This window comes from Prionailurus bengalensis, chromosome A2, assembly GCF_016509475.1.
Source record: "Prionailurus bengalensis isolate Pbe53 chromosome A2, Fcat_Pben_1.1_paternal_pri, whole genome shotgun sequence".
Taxonomy (NCBI): Eukaryota; Metazoa; Chordata; class Mammalia; order Carnivora; family Felidae; genus Prionailurus; species Prionailurus bengalensis.
In genome coordinates this window covers 63,161,793-63,189,759 of record NC_057348.1, presented here as the reverse complement: position 1 = coordinate 63,189,759, position 27,967 = coordinate 63,161,793, and positions in this window count along the sequence as shown.

The window sequence follows — 27,967 nt, the reverse complement described above, 5'->3', positions numbered from 1 at the left end:
ATTTCTATATACTGGTTACAAAGAATTGGGTAATTTAAGAGAAAAATTAGAAAGATAATTGATGTGGCAACCAAAAAAATTATGTGGCTAGATATAAATTCAAATATTTTGTGAATTATTCTATGGAGATATTTGTAATACTATGTGTATTTGTTTTTAGAGAGAGAACACACCTGAGGGGCAGAGAGGGGCAGAGGGAGAGAGAGAGGAATTTTTTTTTAATTTTTAAAACATTTTTAATGTTTATTTATTTTTGAAAGAGAGAGAAAGAAACACAGCATGAACAGGGGAGGGGCAGAGAGAGTTAGAGACACAGAATCAGAATCAGGCTCCAGGCTCCAAGCTGTCAGCACAGAGTTCAATGTGGGCCTCAAACTCACGAGCCGTGAGATCATGACCTGAGCTGAAGTTGGATGCTTAACCGACTGAGCCACCCAGTCCGCCCTTCTTTTTTTTTTTTAATTAAAAAAAAATTTTAATGTTTATTAAGAGAGAGAATCTTAAGCAGGCTCCATGTGGAGTCTGACACGGGGTTCAATCCCACAACCCTGGGATCATGACCTGAGCTGAAATCCAGAGTCAGATGCTCAGCCAACTGAGCCACCCAGACGCCCCTGTAATACTATGTTTTAAAACATTAAACAAGGAGAGGCTGGATGACTCAGTTGGAAAAGCATACAACTCTTGATCGCAGGAACATGAGTTCAAGCCCTAGATTGGGCATGGAGATTACTCAAAAAATCAATAAAATTAATTTTAAAAAACATATTAACATAGGCATAGGTAAATGAGATAGATAACTTATTCATAAGTAGGAAAACTCGACTCCACGTAGTTCTGTGCAACTTTACAGGTAGATTCAGTGCAATTTTAATCTACACGACAGCAGGTTTCTTCATGAAAGATGACAGGTGATTCTAAAATGTGTTCAGAAGAGCGAAGGGTGAAGAACATTCTGTGGAAGAAGAAGATGGAGGGCAAGGAAGAGGGGGAGGGGGAGGAGGGCAGTAACAACATCCTGAAAGGTTCTTGCTTTACCAGAGGTAAAGTTTTATCGTAAGCCAAGGGAATGGGATAGGATTAGGCAATCTGACCTACAGAAATAGTGGCAGGGCCATCAGTATAAGCGAATGTGAAACAGGACAGAATCAATGCTGCCTATCACTGGTTGGGGGGGGCGGGGGTGGCATTTAAACAGACTCATGGATTCGGTGATCCTTCTTCCACGAAGTAGAGCATACGTCCCTTGACTTGATTGTCCATTGGACTTAGTGACTTCTAACAAGCCGCACTCATAGTAGGTCAGACAGACAACACTATTCCCACCTTGTCCTCTCTCGGATCACTTTACTTTGGAGAAGCCAGCTGCCATGGCATATAGACATTCAAGCAGCCCTTCAGGGAGGCCCACTGAGGGCCTCCTGCCAACTGCCATGAGTCAAGTCCATCACCCAACATGTTTTTTCTTTTTTTTAAGGTTATTTATTTATTTTCAAAGAGACAGAGACAGAGATGAATTGGTGGGGAGGGGCAGAAGAGAGAGACAGAGAGAGAAAGAGGATCCCAAGCAAGTTTGGCTCTGTCACAGCACAGAGCCCAATGCGGGGCTCAAACTCAGGAAACCTCGAGATCATGACCTGAGCCAAAACCAAGAGTCGATGGCTTAACTGACTGAGAACACCAGGCGCCCCATCCATCCACATGTTAGCAGTAACCGCAGGAGGGAAACTAAGTCAGAACCACCTAGTTAAGCTGCTATTGAACTCCTGACACATAGAAACTTGGAGATAAATGTTTGTGTGTTTGTTTGTTTGTTTGTTTAAACACTAAGTTTTGGAGTAATTGTTGTGTAATAGTAAAAAAAAAATACAACAGGAAAAGAGATGGTGTTGTCAATAAATGTTCTGATGGCAACTTCATACTCTGAAGAAAAATCCATTTAATGTTGAATGAAGACTTCACTAGAAATAGCAATGCTCTAGAACTTTGGTTTAAAATATAAGAAAACACTCAATCTAGGTTTCATGCTAATAAAGGATGAAATATTCTACTTCAGAGAGAATTGATGAATTTGAGTACATTACCATTTAAAAGCATTTAATAAAGAACAGGAAATAACCATGTATAATAAAGAACAGGGAGAAAATATGGAAGCTATAAAGTAGAAGATGTTTTTAAGTCCACTTAAATATGTAAACTATTGGGGAGAAAAAAGAAAAGTGAACAATACAATAGGAAAAAAAAAACAGGCAAAATAATTACATCAGTCCTTTAGGAAAAAAAAAAAGAATTCAACTGTTCAACTGTCCAATGAATATGTAAAAAGGTACAAGGGATTAAAAATTAAAAATAAAACGTGATAACATTCCATACCCACCAGTATGGAAAATAAGTTAAAATGTCAGACAATATTATTAGCTAAGGTGAGAAGCAAGAGGTAATTATATATACAGGTAATTCTGTGGGTAACAGGTGCATCTGCTTTAGCAAACATGCTGTCCCCACCTGTGAAGCTGATGACCAGCCAACCCACCATGGTTGGTGGCCATGCATTCTTCCCCTTGCTCACGACTAAACACAGAAGCCCTGCGTTCCCCCCTCTGAGACCTCAGATCTGACCCCTTTTTACTACCCTAACTCCCACCCCCAATTCATGTCTCCCTCATATCTTGCCTAAATTATTAAAATATCCTCCTAACTAGGGGCGCCTGGGTGGCTCACTCGGTTAGGCATCCAACTCTTGATCTCAGCTCAGGTCATGATCTCACAGTTCATAGGATCAAGCCTCAAGCTGGGATCAGTGCTGAAAGCATGGAGCCTGCTTGAGATTCCCTCTCTCCCTCCCTCTCTCTCTCTCTCTCTCCCTCTCTCTCTGCCCCTCCCTTGGTCATTCTTTCTCTCTCTCTCCATCTCAAAATAAATAAATAAACATTAAAATACACATCCTCCTAAGCAGGCCCTTGTTGCTGGCTCTGTCACCCGCCTTCCCCATCATTCAGCACATTGTCATTGGAGCAGCCATAGTGATGCTCCTCAAATACGTCATATCGTGAAAAAAATACCTCTACTGAGATCTTTCAAAGTTAGAGCAAATGCCTAGTTCCACCAAACTTCACAGTCTACCCCCAGCTCACCTCTTGGAACTCAACTTCTGATTATTTCTACCCCCCCCCCCCCGCCCACTTCTTAGAGCACGAGCACACCCCTTGTGCTCCACCCCAGGCCTTTCCCCTGACTTCTCATGAGACTCTGGTCAGTGTTTGTAAAAGTAAGACACTTGGGGGGTGGCCTGCCCTTGCCCCCCTATACCTTAAACTTATGCAGTTATGTGTATCAATTATATCCCAATAAAACTGGGGAAAAATTAAATATTAACTCAATGAAAAAAAAAACAATTTTAAGCCATTTGGGTTTGAGGATTATTTGCCACACCGTATAACCAGGCCCATGCTGACGAACATAATGTTTTATTTTCTGTCTTATTTACAATGTGCCTCTCTTCATAAGTATATAATCACCATAGGAAAAGAATTTTTGTGTTTCCTTCACTGCTCTAACTGCTCAGCACCTAAACAGCTTTGCGATGATTCTCAAAGCTATGTGCGTGGGTTCTCACGGTGCGTGGGTTCGAGCCCCGCGTCGGGCTCTGGGCTGATCGCTCGGAGCCTGGAGCCTGCTTCGGATGCTGGGTCTCCCGCTCTCTTCCTGCCATCATCTCTCCAGTGAAAACTGGAGACATGTCTTGTGGTCTACCAGTTTTATATCCTCACAAGATCCTTGCACAACTACTAGAAATGCATACAAGAGAGCTTAAGGCAAATTGTTGTAATTGAAAAGCAAAAACTCATGAGCAAAACTGAAAACAACTATAAAATCTATCATGTGTTTTTGTTTTGTTTTTTTCCAAACTTTATTTAAATTTTAGTTAGAGCGCCTGGGTGGCGCAGTCGGTTAAGTGTCCGACTTCAGCCAGGTCACGATCTCGCGGTCCGTGAGTTCGAGCCCCGCGTCAGGCTCTGGGCTGATGGCTCAGAGCCTGGAGCCTGTTTCCGATTCTGTGTCTCCCTCTCTCTCTGCCCCTCCCCCGTTCATGCTCTGTCTCTCTCTGTCCCAAAAATAAATAAACGTTGAAAAAAAAATAATAAATTTTAGTTAGTTAGCATACAGCGTGATATTGGTTTTAGGAGTAGAATTCCGTGGTTCATCTCTGACACACAACACCGGGTGCTCATCACAAGCGGCCTCTTTAATGCTCATCGCCCATCCAGCCCATCCCCCACCCACCTCCCTCCATCAACCCTCAGTTTGTTCTCTATTGTTAAGAGTCTCTCGTGGTTGCTTTCCCTCTCTTTTTTTTTCTATCATTGGTTGAAGAGATAGCTCATTGTGTTATTCTCCTACAACGGAATAGCATGAAATAATAATTTGTAAAAAACGATGAACGGCCATTTTCAATAGCATGCTGGGATCCCAGCAATCCAGTACCAAGTGGGAAAAAGCAAAATCACATCCTAAATCCAGTTCATTACAATCACAAATTTCAGAAGGGTGGCCCCCCTTGGGGAATGGAGGCAGGTAGATGGGGTTGGAAGGGACTCACTGGAAGCAACCAACAAGGGTTAGCATCTCTTTCTTAAACTGGGTAGCGGGGTACGTGTTTGTGTGCTATCTGCTTTAGTTTTCTCTGGACCTTATAAATATACTTACGTAATTCCTCTGATGCGTAACGTGTTTGACGCATACACGTTAACAAATGTAACAAAAAAAGCCAAAAGCGTCCAGTTGAGCTATGTTTTTGAGAAGCAGCCCTGAAGCAAGGCAGTGAAATGGGATGCGCAGAGCTTCAGCTGCCGGGCACCACTCCACTGCCCGTGTCTTCATCGATTTTCACCCTGACCTGTCCCCCCGCTAACACTGGGGTGAGAACAAATCCAGCAACTACAAATGGCACTTGTCTTGCATGATTTCCTCCAAGCCAGGCACGAGGCCAGGCATTTAATTTGTTGCATCCCATTATCTTTTCAACCTACATCAAAGCCATGTGACCGTCTCCATTTGAATAAAGACATTGAAGATCCAAAGAGTGGAGGGAATTACTTCAAGGGGCGCCTGGGTGGCTCAGTCGGTTAAGCGTCCAGTTTTGACTCAGGCCATGATCTCACAGTTTGTGAGATCGAGCCCCACATCAGGTGCTCTGCTTTCAGCACGGAGCCTGCTTGGGATCCTCTGTCCCTTAGCTCTCTGCCCCTCCCCCACTCGTGTTCTTTCTCTCTCTCCTTCTCAAAAAAAAAATATATATATATATATGCATTAAAAAAAATTATTTCAAGGTCACTCAACCAGTAAGCAGAGGAGCTGGAATTAAGTCCTCTATGTCTGGACAATGTTAGAGTCTGTGCCGTTCTGGCAAGTGCTCGGGAAGCCCGTGGGAAAGCGTCCTGTGATATTCACTAATTTGATGTCAGTTAGCAAAAAGTTTCTATAATTTCTCTATTCAAACCATGTCGTGCTGTGGGTGGGGCTTCCAATCAGTCTGCCCCCTGGTTTGAAAGTCTCATTGCTTTGAGAAGGGGACCATTCCTGGGGAGTGATCCCTGCAGTCTTTGCCATGATGGTGACATCTGCTGTGTACCCTGCCCATGGTGACCACAGAGGAACCGGGACCCCGTGTTCCATCATCGATGAATCGTGCTGTTGCACTTCCCAGACGGAGTGCTCAGGATATGCCATCACTCCTGCAGGTAACTACATAGCAAATACCTCTCCCCGCTGTGCCCTCCCTGGACAGGGAGGGATGACCCTTCGTTTCAGGATTCAGGGCCAGCTGCTGTTGTAAGCAGGCACTGGACAAGACACAGTCCTTGATTTCCTGGAGCTCGTGTCCTAGGGAAGGGCGAAGTTAATCAACAAGGAAGCAAGTACACAGAAGAGACGATTCCAGACAGCCACATATACCTCCTGGACAGTATGGCAGAATGTAGCACGGTATTATCAGCAAGGGTGGGGAGAGAAGGGGGTACTTTTGACTGAGGTCAGAGGGAGGCTTTCCAAGGAGATGCCATTTGATCTGAGACCTTAATGTGAAAAGCGAAAGAACAAGGCTAACACGAAGCCTCTGGGTCATAATGGATCCCGCCAAGGGCACATAAATAAGAAGCCCCAAAGCCAGACCGAGAGGGGCATGATGCGGAGACGAAAATAGCCGCTGTGGCAGGAGCTGGAGAGGTGCAGGAGGTGAAGCCATGGTGTGGACGGTGGCAGGTGGGACGGGGTCCTGAACCGGCCACCGTGCCTGCAGACTCCCAAGGGTACACAAAAGCCCTGGGGGGGCTTACACTTCAGTGTTGCTCTTACCTGTGAAGGCACTTTTCACAGTGTGATCCCAGATGGCTTTCTCCTCCGGTCTCAACCTTGTATTTAAGACCCGCCCTTCTGCACTGACTTAGAACCCCTTGGCCAAGTTCACACCACGCTGAAAGCTCTGTGCTCAGAGCGACCTCACCCAGCCCCCAGTCACCACTGCCTTGTTGCCTGTCCCCGCTCACCGTGGGGTCGGAGCCCTCACCTTCCTCCAGGAGAATTTTAGAAGTTCATGCATAATACCACAGGCTCAGATCGGACCCCACCATGCTGGGCTTTGGCTAAGTTCTGGGGACCATTCCCTACCCTTCAACCTCCATAATCCTTGTAACAGTCTCCTGAGTAGCCGTTCATTGGGTCTGGCTCACTTGTTAAAACTAGAATTTTGTTCCTAGACAAAACCCTGTGTCTGAGACTACTTCTTGGTGACAAGTTTCGCTGATGAGTCTTGGTTCACTTTTTCATCTGGGTAATAATAATAATAATGGAACAGGTCCCTGTCATACATTGTCTTCTCCAAGCCTTCCCTAGCCCAATGAAGTGGGCGCTATTATTATTACTTTTTAAATTGTAGTGAGAACATTTAACATGAGACCTACCCTCTTTAAATTTTTTTTTAACGTTTATTTATTTTTGAGACAGAGAGAGACAGAGTATGAATGGGGGAGGGTCAGAGAGTGGGAGACACAGAATCCGAAACAGGTTCCAGGCTCCGAGCTGTCAGCACAGAGCCCAACACGGGGCTCGAACTCATGGACCATGAGATCATGACCTGAGCCGAAGTCGGCCGCTCAACCGACTGAGCCATCCAGGCGCCCCGAGACCTACCCTCTTAACAAGACTTCCAAGCAAGTCTCTAGAACGTATGTAGCATGCCGTCTCTGAAACTTTACAGCCACTGAATAGCCAGCCATGAGATCAGGCAGTATTTGTCATTCTAGGACTGGCTTGTTGCACTTAGCATAATATCCTCCAAGCTCGTCCATGTTGTCCAATATTTTAGGATTACCTTCTCTTCTAAGGCTGATAATATTCCGCAGTACATGTATATGCCACAGTTTCTTTATTCAACCATTGGTGGCCACTTTGGTTGTTTACATACCTTGGCTCTTGAACGTAATGCTGCCCTGGGGTGCAAATACATCTTCGAGATACTGATTTTAATTCCTTTGGATAGAAGTAGGAATGCTGAATCATAAGGTAGTTCTATTTTTAATTTTTTGAGGACCCTTCAGGCTGTTTTCCACAGAGGCTGCACCAGTTTGCATTCCCACCAACAGTGCAAAGGGATTTCAATTTCTCAATAATATTTATTATCTTTTCCTTCCTTCTTTCTTTCTCTCTTTCTCTTCCTTTCTTTCTTTCTTTCTTTCTCTCTTTCTTTTTCTTTCTTTCTTTCTTTCTTTCTTTCTTTCTTTCTTTCTTTCTCTTCTTTCTCTTCCTTTCTTTTTCTTTCTTTCTTTCTTCTTTCTTTCTTTCTTTCTTTCTTTTCCTTCCTTCCTTCCTTCCTTCCTTCCTTCCTTCCTTCCTTTCTTATTCCTTTCCTTTCCTTTCCTTTCCTTTCCTTTCCTTTCCTTTCCTTTCCTTTCCTCATGATAATAACCACTCTGACAGGTGTGAAGTGATAACTTATTGTGGTTTCAACTTGCATCTCCCTGATGATAAGTGATGTTGAGCATCTTTTCATGTGTCTGTTGGCCATGTGCGTGTCTTCTTTGGAGAAACATCTCAAGTTCTTTGTTTGTTTTTAAAAAGTTTTCTTTTACGTTTTTATTTTTATTTTTTGCTATTAAGTTGTAGAAGTTCTTATATATTTCATATACTAACCCCTTATCAGGTATATGGTTTGCAAACATTTTCTTCCATGAAAATGGGCCCTATTATCATCATACTTGAAATGTGTAAGAACACTCAGCGTAAGACTTGATTGGCGATGTGCTCAAAGTCAGGTGTTGGTGATAGAGCCTCTGCCTTGAAGGTTCTCAGTCACAGCAGGGGCTCCACACCTCACCCTCCTGGGTCTCCAGACGTATCCTGGATCCCCTGCCCCACTGCACATAATTAATCCCACCTGCTCACCAAGGGCATTCTGGGACAAGACCATTTACTATCCCCATATTTATGAGAAAGAAAAATTTTTGTTTAGTGATGGAAAGGTCTGATATCTGCACATGGGTCTTGCCAGTCATCTGCCACTGCTGTGCAACGGTGACATAAAACCATGGCTTCCTTGAACAAGCAAGACCCGGTCTGCAGCCTGAGGGGTCCCTGGGCCCCGAATGCCGGGTTCAACCTCTCAGCTTCAAATGTTGGTTCCTCTCAATGATCTTAGGCAAGTCGTCAGGCACCGCAAGAATTATGCATTGTTAAGTAAAGCTTCCTTGTGATCTGCTTTCGCAATAAGGCAGACATCTCCAGTTTTATTTTCCTTTAGGAGTTAATTATAGTAACCATCCAAATGATTACAGCAGGAACTGCTTTTCTAGCAAATTTCTCCTCCTGTGAGTAATACTAGGCCAAAAGCCATACAATTCATGCTGAGGCTGAGGAAGAGTCCCTTCCTCCATGGCGACAGGGTGCAGGCAGGGAGCCCCCGCTGGACTATGCTGGAGCCCCGATGTTCCTGCAGGAGGCCCCATCTGCTCTAGACACACCACTCCTGCCAGTGAAGCCTCTTTCTGAGTCACATCCTGGTGATCACATTTGCTTTACCCTGGGAACCCATCAAGGAGGGGTCTTAACACCCCCAGGGGCCCTGGTTTCTTCGGTTTAGGGTGACCAGTCCCAGAAGCAATTCCCCTGTAAGTCAGTTGATGGAAACCAGCCCAGCTCTGCACCCCAGGGTCCATTTGCTTTTCCAGGGGCTTTGATCTCAGGGCTTCTCAAGGCTTCCTGAGAGGGTCTTTGATCCTTCAGTTAAGCACTAGACTCCATTTCCTTGCTCACATACACAGGGATTAAGGACACGAGATATAAACAGAGTTAAGATATCTTTTAAACACTTTCAAAACTTAAAAACAAAATCATAATTCTATTGAAATGCAAATAAAGTAAAAAACCAACACATTGAAACTAACTTCCTGTTGGTTCATCCTCACAGGTTATGGGGATAGATTTCCAGTAGGTGTGTACCCTGGATATGGGGGTAGGGGAAGATTTCTTATGTGAAATACATGCACACACACACAACATGCACATACACACACACATATGTTATAGTCTAGATTTCTTCTATAAAACATATGCAAACACATAGCATGCACATATACATATGCATTTGTTATAGTCTAGATTTCTTGCACATAGTTTTAAAAGGAGAAAATACACCGAAATGGGTGTTAATATTGACAGGGAATAATTGTGTTGGAAATGATTATAATGGAAAAGGAATACTAGGTCTGGATTTTATCAAGGGTTTGCAGCCTTTCAACAATTATTGAGCACTGAGGAAATATGGTTACAGAAGTCCGTCTGGACCTGTGTCTGCATGTTGTGGGATGGAAGTGCACAGTAAGCAGAGCAAAGGAGGCTGAGCATAAGACCACATGCTGGAGCCGGGGCACGGACCTCACAGAAACCCTGAGGGCACAGTGACCAGAGATGCAGGCAGGAAACCAGGAGATGCAGCAGAGTGTTTCACGTGGTGGAAAAAGTCTTTCCTCTTACTCGTGTGAAAGGACACAATGAGGTCCAATGGAATAAGAGATGGGCACAGTGTGCCGAGGTGGGTGTCCTGCACCAGGTGAGTGTAATGCACCCAGGTGAGCACCTGTCCAGCACCAGGTGAGGGCCAGGCTGGATTAGTGGCCAGAACACCCCTCTAAGAGGAGAAAGGAAGGGACCGATGAGTGTGATTACTTCCAGGTCAACTCTTGCCTAGAATTATTTTTGAGATATTCAGGGCTCCTGCGTGGCTCAGTCGGTTGAGCGTCCAACTCTTGATCTTGGCTCAGGTCATGGGCTCAGGTCATGATCTCAGGGCTCATGAGTTTGAGCCCTGTGTCAGGCTCTGCGCTGACAGTGTGGAGCCTGCTTGGGGTTCTCTGTCTCCATCTCTCTCTGCCTGTCCCCTATTCGTGCTGTCTCTGTCTCTGAGATACTCATTTGCACCTCCCCCAAGTATTCTTCCAGTCATTTCCCTTGGTTAATCAGGCAACATTAGCCGCGCTCCCAAATTCAAACAACCGTAGTTCCTGGTTCTGTTTTCCAAAGCCTGTACTCCCTGAAGGAAGAGGCATGTGAGGAAATGAAAATAATAAATCATAGCAATGCTGCTTCTGCAGCTGCTGCTGCTGCTGATAAAAAGAGAGCCCCTTGCAGGATGGAGGGGCTAAATTCAGAGCAAGGGTGTTGCAGCATGGGACCTTGGGGATGCTTGGGGATGTTCTTGGTGGCATCCAGCTTCTGCTTGTCCCCAGGACTTGGTGGAGGGCAACTCAAGGTGAAAGTCGCCATGAAAAGACAGCACAGCCACCCAGGGCTGTACAGCCTAGGAGCCGGTGAATGTAGAAACAGTCTCTCTCTCAGCCTTGAAACGGGAGCCATGGACCCAACAGTGGGGGCCTCAAAACATCTGAGAATCATGTACACAAAATTGCGTTGATTTGTAGAAAAGAAGAAAGTGGGAGGCGCCTGGGTGGCTCAGTCGGTTGAATGTCCCACTCTTGGTTTCAGCTCAGGTCATGATCTCATGGTTTGTGGGTTTGAGCTCCACATCGGGCTTTGAGCTGACAGCGCAGAGCCTGCTTGGGTCTCTCTCTCCCTCTCTTTCCGTCTCTCCCCCACTCATGCATGTGAGCAAGCAATCTCTCTTTCTCTCTCTCTTTCTCTCTCAAAATAAGGAAATAAACTTAAAGAGGGAGAGAGAGAGAGAGAGAGAGAGAGAGAGAGAGAGAGAAAGTGGAAACTTCCTGCAAGTATTTCTTAAAACGGAGGCTCACCTTGCCATGTAGATGTGTCACTAAAGGAGAATGATGTCTGCTGAATAGCTCTGTCACCTCATCAAGAATAGCTCATCTTCTTGAGATGCTGTGGGGGAGAATGTTAGGAGCAAGAAGTAACATTTTAGAAAAACTGTTAAAATGATCTTCGTTTAACTCATCGAAATATCCCCTACATGTGCAGTGCACATTAGCCCCAGTTCTGGGCACTGGGAGCCTAGGAAGAAAAATCCTGAAGCTGTGACCCTGAACAGCCCCGCTCAGGTGTGGGAAAGGGCAAAAGAGCTGGGTGTGGGCTGGATGCCGACAAGTAGTTTTCATACCTCACTGGACACAGCTCAGCGTGGAATTGTGAGGGTTCTCATCTCACCGCAGCCCGGTGTGTGATAGGGTGGAGCCGTGTAGAATAACTGGATAGGAGACCAGTGGAGTCAGGAAAAAACTGAAAGGGACAGAAAAGAAAGTACCCACAGACCAGGTGTCTTCATCAAGTTAAAGCAGAGGCACAGTGGGTGTCAGATAGGGAGCGTGTGACGTTATTGATGGTGGAACCAGAGAAGAGGGTCCTGCAACGTTCTCGTTGGAATCCCCCCTGAATTATGAGAAATCCCTCCACTAGTGGGATTGCAATTTTGATGATGGTGGCTCACACAACCCTCAGAGTTGAGAAAGTGAGTAATCTAAATCTATAGGGCACTGAATGTTTACCAAAATGGATCTTATACCTATGGATGAGAGAAGTTGTTGGGGTGTAAAGAGATGTTTATGCTATCTGTGAACTATGGGGGGTGGTTGGTGGATGGTGACAATGAAGAGGAACAAGAGTCGATGGTAAAGGTATCTGATGTGGGGTTGGCCATAATGTCAAAACATAATGACCTAGAAACAAGGAGTGCAAACAAGGGGCAGTCGCTTTTGGTGACTGGGTTGTACTCGAATTTTGACTCTTCACTAAAAGGACTGGATATGATCCAGCGAATCTGGAACAGGGTCAGTGTTTAATTAAAATCTGATTGTATAGAAAGTTCTGAATAAGAGTTTGGCTATGAGAGGATACTGTGTTGGGGAAGCTTAAGAGGAATGATGGGATGAAGAAGAAAGTACAGAGCAAACTCTGGTCTCAAGGGTGGCTTGACTTCAATTGATGAGCTCAAGAGTCTTTGTGCCAATGGCTGGCCTCCAAGATCCACCGGAACTGGGTGTTAAATAGATTTACATGTGGAATATACACTGAAGTGCTGTGGTTCTAAGGCTGAAGGATGGTTTAATTTGGGTTTGTTCAGGAAGACAGAAGCCATTCTTGAACTTGGAGTCAAAGTTGATCAGTGTTGATGATTTTAATAAATGGGCATAGAGGTGTGCACCATATTGGAAGAGCTGGGTGGTGGGGATCTGGGAATTTGCTAAGGACGTGATCTCAGCTGGGATCACAAATATGAGAAATGCTCACATGCTGGTCTGTGTCAGTGAATGGTGGCTCTCTGGAAGATGCTGGAAGCCACAAGGCTGGCTGTAACTCTCTGAGAAGCATGACCTGTCCTTACGTTCAGCCTCCCTTGAAACCAGAATCACATTGTAAATGTGATTCCTGGCTTCTTTTCTACAGTGGAGAGGCAGCCTTGGGAGGGGTGGCCATGATGCTAAATTGATAACCAGTGATCCTGTACATGTGGCCCACAATATATTAAACACCTTGTAGCCTCTCACTAGGATCTGGTGAGACCTAGTTTACAGTATATCCTGTTTTGTTCCTTAATCATTTTCTATAAGTTTCTACAATACACAAATCTCTGCATCCTTGCTTCTGAGGATGCAAACATAAATATTCCACCATCCTGGCCCTGAAAGGAGACGCAGACCGGGACCATGCCTATTTTTCTAGAAACTTCTGTCTTTGTGGTCCCTATGTCCAAATAATGACTTACTGTTAGTAGCAGAACCCTGAATACCTGGGGCCTGAGTTATTTAATAAATATAAAGAGAGACTAATTCAAATAAAGTTAAGTTTATAAACTGAAAGGGGCCAAAAGTATTGTTTGCCCCTAGATGGAAAACAACAAAAAGGCCTGAATATATGTTTTTCTTTTCTTTTCTTTTTCTTTTCTTTATTTATTTACGTTTATTTTTAATTTTTTTAAATTTATTTTTGAGACAGAGAGAGACAGCATGAGCAGGGGAGGAGCAGAGAGAGAGGGAGACACAGAATCCGAAACAGGCTCCAGGCTCTGAGCTGTCAGCACAGAGCCCAACGCGGGGCTTGAACTCACAGAGTATGAGATCATGACCTGAGCTGAAGCCAGACGCTCAACTGACTGAGCCACCCAGGCGCCCCTATTTTCTTTTAAATTTTCAGTCAGTCATTGCCCCGTCAAGCCAAAGCAGCGACCCCAATCTTGAGATTCAACAGCTCTCAATACGTTCGAATGCCAAGTTTTGATGTCTCGTCTACGCTGACTGGGGACTCTGAGGGGGCAGCCCAGGGGAGGATGGCTCTTCTGGGAATATTTCAAAGGTTATTAAGTAACACAAATAGCAGTACTATCTCCTGTAGATATTTCTTTGCATTTTTAATCAATGTAAATACCACGCTACATTGATTTGAGTTAGGGTATGTTACTGAATGTGCAGAAGATCTTCTTGAAAGGAGTTCTCATTTAATTCAGCTGCATTAATACCACGAGCACCCTATAGTCAGTACTTGTGGTATTTTCCTCTTACTCAGTGCTGATTTCCCATTAATGCTGACTCATTTGACTCGCTCGTGTACTCAGAGAGCATCTGTGCGCTTTTGGCTACACTATGCTCACAGGCAAGGGTTTGAAGCATCACATCTGCGCAGATGAAATGTGGCACAGATACAAAAAAAAAAAAATCCTTGCAAGTGAAAATTCACAGCCAGTGGAGAAATTTAAGGAGTCAATTTTGCGAAGTCAAATTGTGGCTATTCTACCTGGATACCGCGGAAGTCTGGATTCTTCTTTAAAACAAAGAGCACGGGACAATAAGAACATGATTTCAATTAATGATACAGTGTTGAGATAGCATTTGACATGTAGGATCATTTTAGAATGTATATGCGTGTTTCATCACCTGATAGAAACATGGTTCCTGAGTTGAAATCCTGGCTGTATGTCTTGTTACCTATAGGATGCTGGGAGAGTCATTCTACCTCTTTGTTCTCAGCTTTCTCCATGTAAACTAGAAATAATAATGACCGTAATCCAGAAGTTTTCTATTAAACAAAGGAAAGGTGAATAGTCAAATAGCAGAGACAGAGAGAGAGAGGTTCTCTGGATCTTACAGTATATTTTGTTAAAGAGACACACAAATTTCATGCAGCCAAACTTCAACACTCACTCCGAGGACCAGGGCTTAGTGGGTCTATACTGCATGCCCACGTGGTTTTTAATCCCCATTATATAAATATCCTCACCAATCTGAGATAAGGAAACCAAGGTGTAGGTTAAGTGAGTTTTTCTCAGGATGACTGAGTTCGTGAACTACATTACTAGGATAAGCACCAAATTTGCTCGCGCTTACATTCCCTGACTTATTCACAAATTACAATGCTTTTCGGCTCAGAAATCAAGTGAAATCATGAAATTGAGGTAAAATGTTATAGGGCTCCATTTTCTCAAATGGCTAGCTCATTTTTCCAAGACTTTTCTTCCACTAATTTGTCCTTTCTCTGGTGGTCAGAAAAACACCGTCATTATATGCTTGATTTTTTAGCTTTTTTATTATATATATCACACAGTGTATGCTTATTACTACATAGTGTATGTACTCTTATTACTAAACCCCCATTAACATACCCGTAAAAAAAAAAAGAAAAAGAAAAAAGAAACCATGGACTCCTGGGTGGCTCAAGGGGTTAGGTGTCTGACTCTTGGTTTCAGCTCAGGTCACGATCTCACGGTTTGTGAGTTCGAGCCCCACGTCGGGCTCTGCGCTGACAGTGTGGAACCTGCTTGGGAGTCTCTCTCTTCCTCTCTCTCTGCCCCTCCCCTGCTCTCTCTCTCTCTTTCTCAAAGTTAATAAATAAACTTAAAAAACCTAAAAATAAAAAAAATTTAAAAATAAAAAAAACAAAAGCAAAACACAGTCCTATAACCTCAGGCCATAGAGAGTATGAGATGGGCAGTTGAGAGGTTTCCATCTTCAGTAACGAAGTACCTAATGGAGGATTCAATGTGGGAGATGTTTGCGGACTCTATCGCCAGGGAAGCTGGAGGTGGGAGTTCCAGGGCTATCGGACTGGACTCTGGGCTATCGGAAGCTCCCTCCCTCCTCCCTAGCCTCCGAACACTGGAATTTTTTCCATATGCTCATCACTTCAGCTTCTCAGTTCAGGTCTTCGCACTGTGTTCAGTGACAGGAAGAGGACTTCCTCTTCCTGATTCCCCACCTGACGGCCTTCCTGGCCACACCGGGATCACTGGAGAGCCAGACGTTCTTGAGGCCCGCTCAGCACGGCGTTTGGGGCCCACTTCCTAAAGGTGTGAGCTCTGGAGCCAAGGGATCAGCTTAGGGGATGGGTAGTCACAGGACACTGGCCGTCAGACTTAGGAGGGTTCTGGTCTGGTTGCTTCCAGTGAATTCTAGGTCCTTCCAACCACAACGAAAATACTGCCTGGGCGCTATGTAAGCTTAAACGGGTTGCCTCTCAGCCACTGGCCTCCATGTTGTGTTCATTAACCTAGACTTTACGTTAATGGCATCCCTTACAAGCAGGAAGGAATTACAGCCTCAAGAACAGATGCACCCCTCCCCCCCACTTTTGTATCTGATTCTTGCTAGCAGGCTCACCCCTTTAGTCCAGTAGGGAATGTAAATATATTTTTTTTAATTTTATTTGAGAGAGACAGAGACCGTGCAAGTGGGGGAGGGGCAGAGAGAGAGAGAGGGAGAGAGAATGCTAAGCAGGGTCCACACTGTCAGTGCAGAGCCTGATGCGGGGCTCGAACTCACAAAACTGCGAGATCATGACCTGCCCCGAAACCAAGAGTCGGCTGCTTAGCCTACTGAGCAGCTCAGGCACCCCATAGTAGGGAATCTGAATAAAAGATGCTTGAAAGGATTATGGGGTCCTCTACCCTAGCAGAATGTATACGATATTCTTGTAATGCTTTACTTTAGGAGATAGACTTTTTTTTCCTTATCTTTCCCGACCTGCTGCCTGTACCCAATCTCTTCTTTTACAGGAGTTTGGAAGACGATTCATAAAGAGGCTGGTACAGACTAATGTGCAATACTGTTCCTGTTCCTTCGTTGGATACCATAGCCATGGTCTGTGTGTGATCAGCCCTCCAGATGATTGCTGGGGTCCCTGTGGCCTAGGCTTTCATTCTTGTGTAACGTGGTGACCGTCTTCCCAGCAACTGACGTGCTGAGGATCTGTTACCTACAGCAGCCACTGTCATAGTCAAATGTGAGAGAAGATTCTGAGTCTTTCTCATTTTCTTCCAGGAACATAGTACTCATTCAGATATTTTTGCATCTCTTTCTACATATCATTCATTAAAGTTCTGTAGTTTGAGTTATTATCTTTTGGGGTTTTTACTTATTTTTGTTTTCACTTAGGGCTTATACATTTCTTGATATCATTCCCTGTATTTTTTTTTTTTTTAGTCAAAATGACTGATGGTATCTTTTCACAAATACATTTTTTTGGTGTGTTCATTAATAGTGCGTGCACATGTTATGTTTTTAATACTTGTTTTGTAGCTGGTGGTTGTTACTGTATATTCTACTTAGTTCCCACCACATTTGAGTGATTTTTAAAGCTTTACAAGTAGATCATTATGTTTGTCCCTAAATAAAAATACATGTTTTCTTTCTGAATATGTGTAATTTTTTTTTCTCTAATTGCATTGATTAAGGCAGAAACAACATTGAATGATAAGAATGCTATTGGCGATTCAGGATTTGTTCCCGATTTTCTCCCAGGAAAACTTTCCTGGTTAAATGTTAAATATGATGCTGGATATTGTTTTAAAATACGATCTTTACCAAAGGATTTAATCTGAGTTATCTCCTTCCTTCCTCTGTCCTTCCTTCTCCTCCTATTCTCTTCCTCCTTCTTTCCTTCCTCTTTTTTTAATCTTAATTAATAATAAGTATTGAGGTCTTAAAAGAAAAAATACAACTATGTAAGGTGATGGATGTTTACTGAGCTTGTAATCATTTAGCAATAATATATACTTATATCAAATCATTATGTTGTATAACTTAGACTAGAGCAATGTTCTATGTCCATTATGTTTTAATAAAAAAAGAATAAATGCTGAATTACAGAAAATTACACAAAACGTGCTCCCTGACTGTGTACTGTTTGTTATGTATTTTTTCATTGATAGGCTTTTATTTTGAAATAACTTAGGATGCAAAATCTTTCAAAAATCGAGTGCCTGTGTGCCCTCTACCCATCTTCCTCCAGGGGTCATATCTTATCAACCCATAGGACAACGTCTACACCAGAAAATTATTGTTGGTATTATACTATTATGCTATTCATAAATATTTACCAAGATTTATGCACTTTTTTGGCACATGTACAGTTTTACAAAATTTTATTGCATGTGTAGATTTGAGTGATGTCACCAAAATCAGAGTATAGGATCATTCTATCACTAGATGGAAACTCCTTCAGGTGAACCTATAATAGTTGCATTCTTTCCCCAACTTAACCTCTGGCCACCAATGATTTATTCACTATCACTATGAATTTGTCACTTTGAGAAAATTATGTGAATGGAACCCTACAGTATATAATCCTGTGAGACTGGCTTTTTCACTCAACGTGATTCCCTTGAGATCCATCCATACTGTTGTGTGAATCAATGGCCCATTCTCTTTTACTGCTGAGTAGTATTCCATTATTTGGACGTACCATGGTTTTATCCATTCACCTGATGAAGGACATGTGGACTGTTTCTAGTTTTTGTCGATACAACTAGTCTAATGGACAAGTTTTGTGTAAATGTAAGCTTCCATTTCTCTGGGATGAATTACCAACAGTGTAATTTCTGAGTGGTATGCTAAGTGCAGGCTCCAATTCAGGGAATAAACATGCCACACTGATTTCCAGGGTAACCGTATCATGTGATATTCTCATGAGCAATGTACAAAAAAAACCTAGGCTTCCCACATCCTCACCAGTATTTGATGCTATCAGTATATTTTACTGTAATCATTGTAATAATTTTGTAGTGTTTTCTTATCATGGTTTTGTTCTGTAATTCTCTGACACTTAATGGAGTTGAACATCTTTTCGTATAGTTATTTGCCACTCTTTATCTCCTTGGGTGAACGAATTCACGTCTTTTGCTAATTTTCTAATTCGGGGCTGGTTAAAGTTTAATTATTGTTATTGTTTCACTATTGAGTGTATATTTTATTAAGATAAAATGACTTTTTTTTGATGAATGGTTTTTACATTTAGTCCATTCACTATGAAATATTACCAACCGTCATTTCTTCCATTCTGTTTCCTGTTTCCTTTTGTCTTTCTTTGGCGTATTTGCTCTTTACTCTTTTATCCAAATATTTCATTCAAGATATCGGATTCAAGGCTGCTTAGACCTCCTATGAGGTAAGCAGTACTGGGCAGAGAGGAAGATAATTGAGAAGTCACATACAGGAATCATGGTCAGGATGCTTCCTGCTGCATATAAACCACAAGTGCAAGCACTCCTTTGAATTAGGCCTGAAAAGAAGCGAGGTTGAGATTTCAAAAAACAGGAAGGAGGGGGGATAGGGTGAAATCTTCAGAAATGAGACATAGAAGAAATAAAGTCTCGGGAGCTATGTTTTCATGTGACCAGATTAGAAACTTCAGAATTAGTGGAATCATTAGCACATTGCATTGTTTTACAAAAAGGTAAATATGGATTTTATTCTGAATATTAGCAGGGGTAAAATAAAGGTGACACAAGCTTTTCACTATGGAAGATTCTGGATTCCTGTAACAAAGGAGGTGCTCAATGGCTAATGTTCTCCCTTAAATGATAGGCTTTCGGGTTCTAAAAGGCCTGACGTTTTAAATCACGTTGATCTCTTCCCACTGTGCAAGTGTTTGGTGCATTTGGAAGCCGGTGTTTCCAGGCATCGCTCCTTCTTCCAGATGAATGTTGGAATATCTGCAACACGATTATTCAACAGTTCCCCAGGCTCCAAGTTAACCTGGGCGTTCTCCGTAAAGACAATGCGTTTACAGTTCTTTTTGGAGGAATTAAGGAATGCAATCCTGGTGGAGAATCTCCAATCAGTGTGAATAAATAAAAGCTTTGCTGACACTCTCAAGAGGGGGTGGAAATCTCCTCTTGACCTGCTGTCGGTATGGGCCCAGCATATTCAAAAGAGGTATATGAAGAATTCAAATGTCACTCCAGTCAATTTACCAAGGTAATGGAATACAAGTAAAACAATGCTTTTTTTAAAGGATCCTTCGGGGTGCTTGGGTGGCTCAATCAGTTAAGCATCTAACACTTGATTTTGGCTCAGGTCATGATCTTAGGATTTGTGAGTTCAGTTCGAGCCCTACATTGGGCTCTATGCTGGCAGCACAAAGCCTGCTTGGGATTCTCTGTCTCCCTCTCTCTCTTTCTGCCCCCACCCAGCTCCGCCTCTCTCTCTAAATAAATAAATAAACTTAAAAAAAATTATTCTTTAGCATTCAGTACTATAGTTCGTGGTAACAAATTTTTAACGAAATAGTGTATGGAAAGCCATTTCCAAACTATGAAGAGTAAGTATGTTGTACATATATTTCAATGTTTTCGGTATTTTTTACCGACTATTCTTTCACTGAATTCACTTGTAACAAATCTTGACTCAGTGCTTACTATGTACCAAGCACCGGGTGCCGACCTTGCCTTCCTGGGCAACCACAGAAGACCGTCTCTGTGCCTGTGGAACATACAGAAGAGAAGAAGGGACAGAAAATAAACAGGTAATCAAACAAAGAGATAATTTTAAATTTGAAGCCTAATGGGAGTAAGAGATGGCTTTTTAATTTTCTTTAGAGAAAATTCCAAGTAAAATAGCTAGATACTCTTCCCTTGAGGAGATAGGGCAGAACTCTTCTCCCTGTGAGTGTGGACTCGACTCAGAGACATACTCACAGTAGAGTAAAGTAAGTGTTAAAGAAACAAATAGTAACTTTCCAGTGGAGAACACTGGCAGAGACCTCCTAACCAAGGGATCAAGGTTAACAGCACCAGTAATAAATCGTGTTGATATCCCAGACGCCTGGGCTGTGTGCATGAAGAGGGCACTTCACCTCTGTGGATTCTCCCCCTAAAACTCATAACCCAAATCAAACTATGAGAAAATATCAGACAAACCCAGATTTGATATGTATTCACACAGGTGGGTTTGGCAAGATTCAGAGACGGGCTGCATACAACAGGCAAGAAGATATTACTAACAGAAGTTGACCCACTGGTTTCTAGATCAAACAACTAGTTTGTGTTGGTAGCTCCATTGATGTAGATAAAGTAGGTTTGAGAATGTTCGGTTTGGCAATCTGGTGGCTGAGATACTCACATGGTATGTGGGATCGGGAAGCCCCACAAAGATACCAAACTTGTTGTGTACCTGTAGGAGTTGTTAGAACAGAGAAGGTATTTGAATCCACAAGGTCACAGAAGGAGATAAAAGCTGGGTTCAGGCGACAGAGATGGGACAAACCAGCAAAGGTCACTGGGAAAGAAAGTCTGGGAAGTAAGAGAAAACCGAAAAGAAGAAAACGAGGATGGGCGGGAACAACGACAAGATAAGCAACCAATGCAAGGCTGAGTAAGGAGGAAGACGTCCCCCCACAGTCCCCAGAAGTCCCTGCAGCCGCTGCGGCCCATCAGAGTCTGGGCCAAGGTGATTCTCAGAGGCATTGGCAGGCAAGTCATCTGCGAGCGAGCCAGATGGTCATGAGGGGAAGTGAGCAAGAGGAAGCCGTATGTGTAGACAAGTAAGCGGGGGAATAGAGACAGAAGCTGGTGGAGATGAGACCCAGGCAGCTCTTGCTTATTTCCGTGGTGGTGTTTTTTTGTTTGTGTTTGTTGTGCTCTGGGTTTTTTTGTTCGTTTGTTTGTTTTTCCAAGATGGGAAGTGTCAGGGCATGCTTACTGCTGCTGGGAATGACCCCGTGATGGGGGGGATCGTACGCACCTCCCTAGGACTGGGTGTCACAAATTCACACACGCATAAGGGCATGTTAATGGAACCCACACTATCATCCTTTTTTTTTTTTTTAAGATTTATTTATTTTGGGGAAAGCTCAAGTGGGGGAGGGGCAGAAAGAGGAGGACAGAGCCTCCAAAGGGGGCTCTGCCCTGACATGCTGACAGCAGCGAGCCCAATGTGGGGCTCGAACTCACGAACTGTGCGATCATGACCTAAGCTGAGGTCAGATGCTCAACCGACTGAGCCCCCCAGGGGCCGCATCTATGGTCCTATTTAAAGCTAGAGGAATTGGTGAGATTGGAGTCAGTTGGAACTGATTGGAGATGGAATCACAGGAATTGGTGAGATTGCCAAAGAAACTAAATTTGATTTGGTTGTAAGAAAAAAAAATCGGCATTGTCAAGCCAGTAGTCCACTCTTGAACAGTGAGAGTTCATAATTCATTGTATTTTGTATTATTTTATTTGTACCATCACTACTTTGAAACTGTACCACATCTGACACTTTTCCCAGACGTGCATGATTTCATCGATAATTTTATGCCTTTTCTCCCTTTTCTGGGTCTTTTATTTCTCTGTCAGTCACCATTCTACTAATCTTTTGATACACGTGTTTCTTGTTAAAGCTGAAAAGAATCTGATTCTTTCCTGAAAAGAAGTAAGTAGAAATAAGTAAAGTAGTTGAGGTTGTAGGAACTGACTTAATCATCAGGCCATTTAAACACCCTTGATTCACAGCCGTTATGATTAACAAAACTTGTAATTTACAATTGAATATTGTACAATTACGAATTATTTCAAAGGCTGGAAAAATCCTTAATGACGCCATTAATTTACAGTATTTATTTTTTCTTAAGGACTGCACTTGGAGTAGTGCAGGAGCCAGTGATGTGTAGTATATTTCCACCTCGGGGAATTTTAATGACCTATTAACTATTAACTGTTTACACCAGTCAGGAAAAATATGCTGCATTGACATAATTAAGCGAAAACGCATTAATCACATTTAATTATGTTTTTACTCCGTTGATCTATGATTATACAATTGTATGATGTGTCTGATTTGGAAAGGACTGGAATTAGATGAGAAAATAAGGCTGTATCCTGTGCAAAATTAATGCGCATATTATGGTTGAAAATTTCAGTTGTGATAGTTCTTCTGAAAATAAATAGGATAATAATAGCAGTAACAACATTATCTGACATCTATTAACCGCTCGCTGGGTATTAGGTGCCATGCTAAGTGATAAATGAAGAGTTTTATCTAATCTAATCTTGCCATCAACCCTAGGAGGCTACTGCTATTTGAATCTCTACATGACCAAAGAGAAAGCCAACAGAATAATTAATCTGCTCAAGTTTTCATAGCTAATAAATTGCAGACATTGAAAACGAATTCGATCAGCCTGATGAAGCACAAAAACCAGCTTTCACTAAACCAAAAATATCTGGACCGTGCCCTGTTTTCCATCCCCACTGACCCTGCTGTAGATTAAGGCCATATCGTCGTGAACATCTGGTCAACCTCTCTGGCACCCAGACTAGTCATCTTGGTGGAAATATCCTCATTTCATCCTCCAAGATGAGGCCCCTGAAGCAAGGGGCCTCAAAAGATGAGCATGTATGCTGCTCAAATTTAACCATCAGGTAGATCAGAATTATTTTAGCAGATACATTACTTTCTTGTGGGACCCATTGCCCTAATAAATCTATGAGTGAGTCCGTTCCTGATGTGGAATCCTGCTATATAAAATATTGAAAAGAGTTACTTATGAATTAGTAAGCAATTGGATCCCCATCCCCAACGTCTTTTCACGTTGCACATGTTGGAGACTTCACAGGCTCCAAGATAGTGTAAATGCAAGCTCAGGCAAGTTTGCCCTGGTAGTTAGGTCCCTGGAAGTGTTCGTATCCCTTTCCTCGATGTCCCACTGCAGCTTGCTCATGTCAGTACTTTGGTTTTTCTGAGATTGTAAAGATCAGTAGAATGTTTTCTCAACATCCCGCCTTGAGGATAGGTACGCTCTTTGGTTTATATTTATAATATAGATGCCCAATACAGTGAGTGCATTAGTGTAGAGACTCAACAAATACATTCCGAGTGTTTTGGAAGCTTTTTGTTACTGTTGTTGTTGTTGCTGTTTGTTTGTTTTTAATGGAACAAAGTTGCATTTGAAACGTGCCTTGGGGATACAAGGATCTGAATAATTGTGTCAGCTTTCAGGCAGAGGTGTGTGAAGGTGGATGGAGAGTTACACCAGACACGTGTGGTGCATCACCCTTTCTTTTCATTGCTGCCAGTCACTTCCCTGATCTCTGATCTCGTACCCCAGACACCTGCCCGAAGGCTTCTCCTGGCTCAGGCTCAGCCCATGCACTGGACAGGCTGGAAGTACCTGGATATTCATGCCCCAGGAAGCAGCCCTCAACCAATGAACAACCAACACTCTGGCTTCCAGGGCTCTGGGCTTGGCTAACACTGAGGATTGTTTTGTGCAAGTCCCCATTGTGATCAACCCTATTAGGTGACAAACGTGTTAATGCATTCTGCCACGGGGAGAATGCCTCACTTCTCTGTTACCAGGATCGTGTCCTAAATAAATTACTTGACTCTAAATCCTTATCTAAGGGTCAGCTTCTGGGGAAGCCAGACTAAAACAGACAGCTGCACAAATGCACTCAACAAGGCGACAGAAGACTTACTCACCTGGACAGATTCCTTCCCTTAGGCATGCATTTGTATTATGGCCACTGTGTGGAACCAAAAGCAAGTTGGTGAGCAGGAAAGAAACAAAAGCAGTGGGGTTTGATGAATCCTGGATTCCAGTTAGTTGCTGATAGTCCCAGTCCGTGACTCCACGGTAGTGTCACTGATGGCATTTTCCATCACGAATTGGTCCCCGCAGGTCCGCCCAGGTCTCGCTCGGGCCCTGACAGCCATTCGCACAACATCTTCATAGCTTTCCCACAAAGAGCAGTGGGTCATGGTTGCTGATTAATTTGAAATCAGGCTAAAGTATCATTGTGGAAGTTTTTCTGTGCCCATTCCTGCAGCCAGTAACCAGCTCTGTAAATTCTGTGCAGTCAGTTCATCTCATTGGACTTAGTTCCCACAGGCAAAGAATGGAAGCGACTCCACACTTAAGTGAGATGTTTCTAAAACACCCAGATCATCCTCCATAACAAGTGTTCCATAAAAGTTTGTTGAGAAATGTTTGTTTCTATTAATTCTGAGGACGAAGGCAATGCTTTTCACGAATGTCTCAGTAGGTAACAGACTACTTTATTGATTGATTGATCGATTGTTGAGTTTTAATTAGAAGGAGAGAGTGGGAGCTGGGAAGAGGGGCAGAGGGAGAGAGAGAATCTTAAACAGGCTCCCCGCTCAGCACAGAGCCCAACACGGGACTCGATCCTACGACCCTGGTGTCATGACCTGAGCCGAAATCAAGAGTCAGATGCTCAACCAACTGGGCCACCCAGGTGCCCCATCCTAGCAGACTACTTTAAAAACCATCTTGGACTTTGATACAAGAATTCCTTTCAGTGATACTTTTGGGGTTACTATGAACTCCAATTTCTATTTACTATCTGTAGTGCCTCTGCCTCTGAATAGAAAAACTTAGGGTTAAGCCTTTGTTCAATACTATGAAGAAATCTATTCATTCATCATTGAAGTTTGAAGCTTTGCCAGGTGGAAATTAGCAAATGTTCACCCCTGCCCTATATTGGAGAGCAGGATGTAGAAGTTGCTTAACCTTGCTCAATATGAGGAAAACTTTGTCTTTGAATTTATCTGACACTTCTTTTTTTAAATTTATTTAAGAGAGAGAGTAAGTTGGGGAGAGGAGCAGAGAGAAAAAGAGAGAATCTTAAGCAGACCCCATGCTCCGCACAGAGTCCGACTTGGGGCTCGATCCCCCAACCCTGGGATCACGACCTGAGCCGAAATCAAGAGTTGGACGCTCAACTGACTGAGCCAGCCAGGCGCCCCTCTGACATTCAGTTATTGCTTGTACTGAGATTTTTTAAAAAATGTCACTCTGATACTGTTTTCACATATATCAATAGTAATCAATTCACATATCCACAAATATTTTCGAGTACTTTTAAATATCAGATACTGTTAACAGCATGAGATAAAATGATGAAATAAACCAGGACCTTACTCTTGGAGAGAGCACAGTGTGTTTATTATACACAGTAATTATATAATATAAAGGCAGAGTTTTTCAAGAGAGCTGGAGGTATAGGGGGGTGAGGCATGATGGCAACAGCTGTCTTAGGGAAATTCTTTCTGCAAAACGGTCATTTTAGCTCACAAGGAAATGAGGGAGAGTGAGGTCATAATGGCTTAAAGGCCTTGGACAGCCAATGCATAAGGGAAGGGTCTGTCATCTGGGGAGATAATGAACAGACACAGGTAAGCCCTCACAAGTTTTCTCAGTGTCATGAGGCTACAAATTCTAAATGCAATGGAAATTAGAAACCGTTGGATGATATGAGAAGTAGAAATGCTGTCTTAGGTATGGCAGAGAAAGAAAAGACCTCCGGGTTGCAGGAGATGTCATCATGGGAAGCTTTCTGCAATGAGAGGCTTGGGGAACTGAGGTCACGTGTGGATTTTAAGAGTGGCTGGGTCAGGGAAGGGTGTCGGCCTAGCATCTATCCAGAAGAGTGTAAGGCATGGAAAGTGAGCAGCGATTCTGGCCAATTGGACGGTGGGCGAAATGAAAAAGAATAAAGCTGAATATTTCTGTCTCTATCACTATATTGTGAAATTCTCAGCAGCAGAGAAATAAATATCTTTGCTTATCTTTGTAGCAATAGAACCTAGAGAGGAACAGCCATTCAAAACTCCCCAACGATAAAAGATATGAATGTTTCACAAATAAAATAGCTCAAGGACTAGGGTTTGAATTGTGTCTCTAGAATCTACTATCTCCCACTGGAGCGACCCTGGGCCAGTACCTTGCCTTCTCAGAATCTTACCTCCCTCGGCATTCAAGAACAAGTATTTGCCATCTTCCAAGGACTAATTCCTCACGTAAGTAAAGACAAGATCAAGATGTTTTCCAGTGTGAAAAGGCACACAAGTTTGCTTTTCATATATTCTTTATGAAATAAGAATAGAGAATATTCTCCAACACCACAGCACGGATACAAATCTAAGTAAGATGCTATATTAAATCTAGTTAAGATCTCTGTCCTAGATATCCATCTAGTGGGAAAGATATAAGACATGGGGGTATTTAACATCAAATAGCATCTACAGAAGAAAGGGAATATTGCAAAAGTAAACTAAGCTACACTATGTAAACACTCTTTCTAAATTGTAAAGCAGCCTACAAGCCTATACGTAATGTCTAGGTCGTTACGTTAGGACTGAAGTATCTTCTTCCCAAATCTGTATGTAGAAGCCTCAACCCCCAATGTGAATGTATTTGGAGACAGGACCTGTGAGGAGATAAGAAAGGTTATATGGGGTTACCCGGGGGGGGGGGGGGCGGGACTTCATTTAATTTTTTTAATGTTTATTTATTTTTGAGAAAGAGACAGACAGAATGCAAGCAGGGGAGGGGAAGAGAGAGAGGGAGACACAGAATCCGAAGCAGGCTCCAGGCTCTGAGCTGTCAGCACAGAGCCTGACGCGGGGCTCGAACCCACGGACCGGGAGATCACGACCTGAGCCAAAGTTGGATGCTCCACTGACTGAGCCACCCAGGCACCCCAATTTAATAGGACTGGTGTCCTTATAAGAATATGAAGAAATACCAGAGATTTCTTTCTGTCTCCCCATCTCTCTGTGTCTCCAAACATATACAAAAAGGGCCATGTGAGGACTCAGAATGAAGTCACTCTTTATAAGTTAGGAAGAAAGATCTCACCAGACACCGATCCTGAAGGCACATCGATCTTGGACTTGTCGCCCCCAGAACTGTGAAAAACACATTTCTGTTGTTTAAGACTTTCTGCCTGTGGTATTCTGTTATGGCAGTCCCAGCAGACGAATATACCATGTCCTTGTCTGTCTCTGTCTCTATCTGCATCTATATGTGTATCACTATCTGGCTGTCTATATCTGTATTCCTGGATTCCTGACTCTAAATCTGTGTATTTTCCAACTTTCTAGAAACTTTTAAAACTTGTTTCCACTTTTACAAGGCCTAGTTTGTGTGCTCTCGTGAGAGCTGCACGAGTTAAGGTGATAGTCCACGGACCGTGTGCCTGTTAGTTGCATGGACGCTATTCTGCAGGTGATCGAGCTGATCAAATCCAGGAAGGGTGGAGTGATAATGTGTCAGCAGGATGAAAACCCGAGGGCGGGTAGTTCCTGGTGCCCAGTTGAAGAAAGCACAGCTTGCCATTCCGATGGATTTATGGGCAGTGGTCAATACTCGTGATAGGTTGTAAGGGTCTCTAAGGTTGAAAAGCAAAGCCTTAACTTGGTATCTTGGCTTGGAAACTGGAAATCTGTATCCA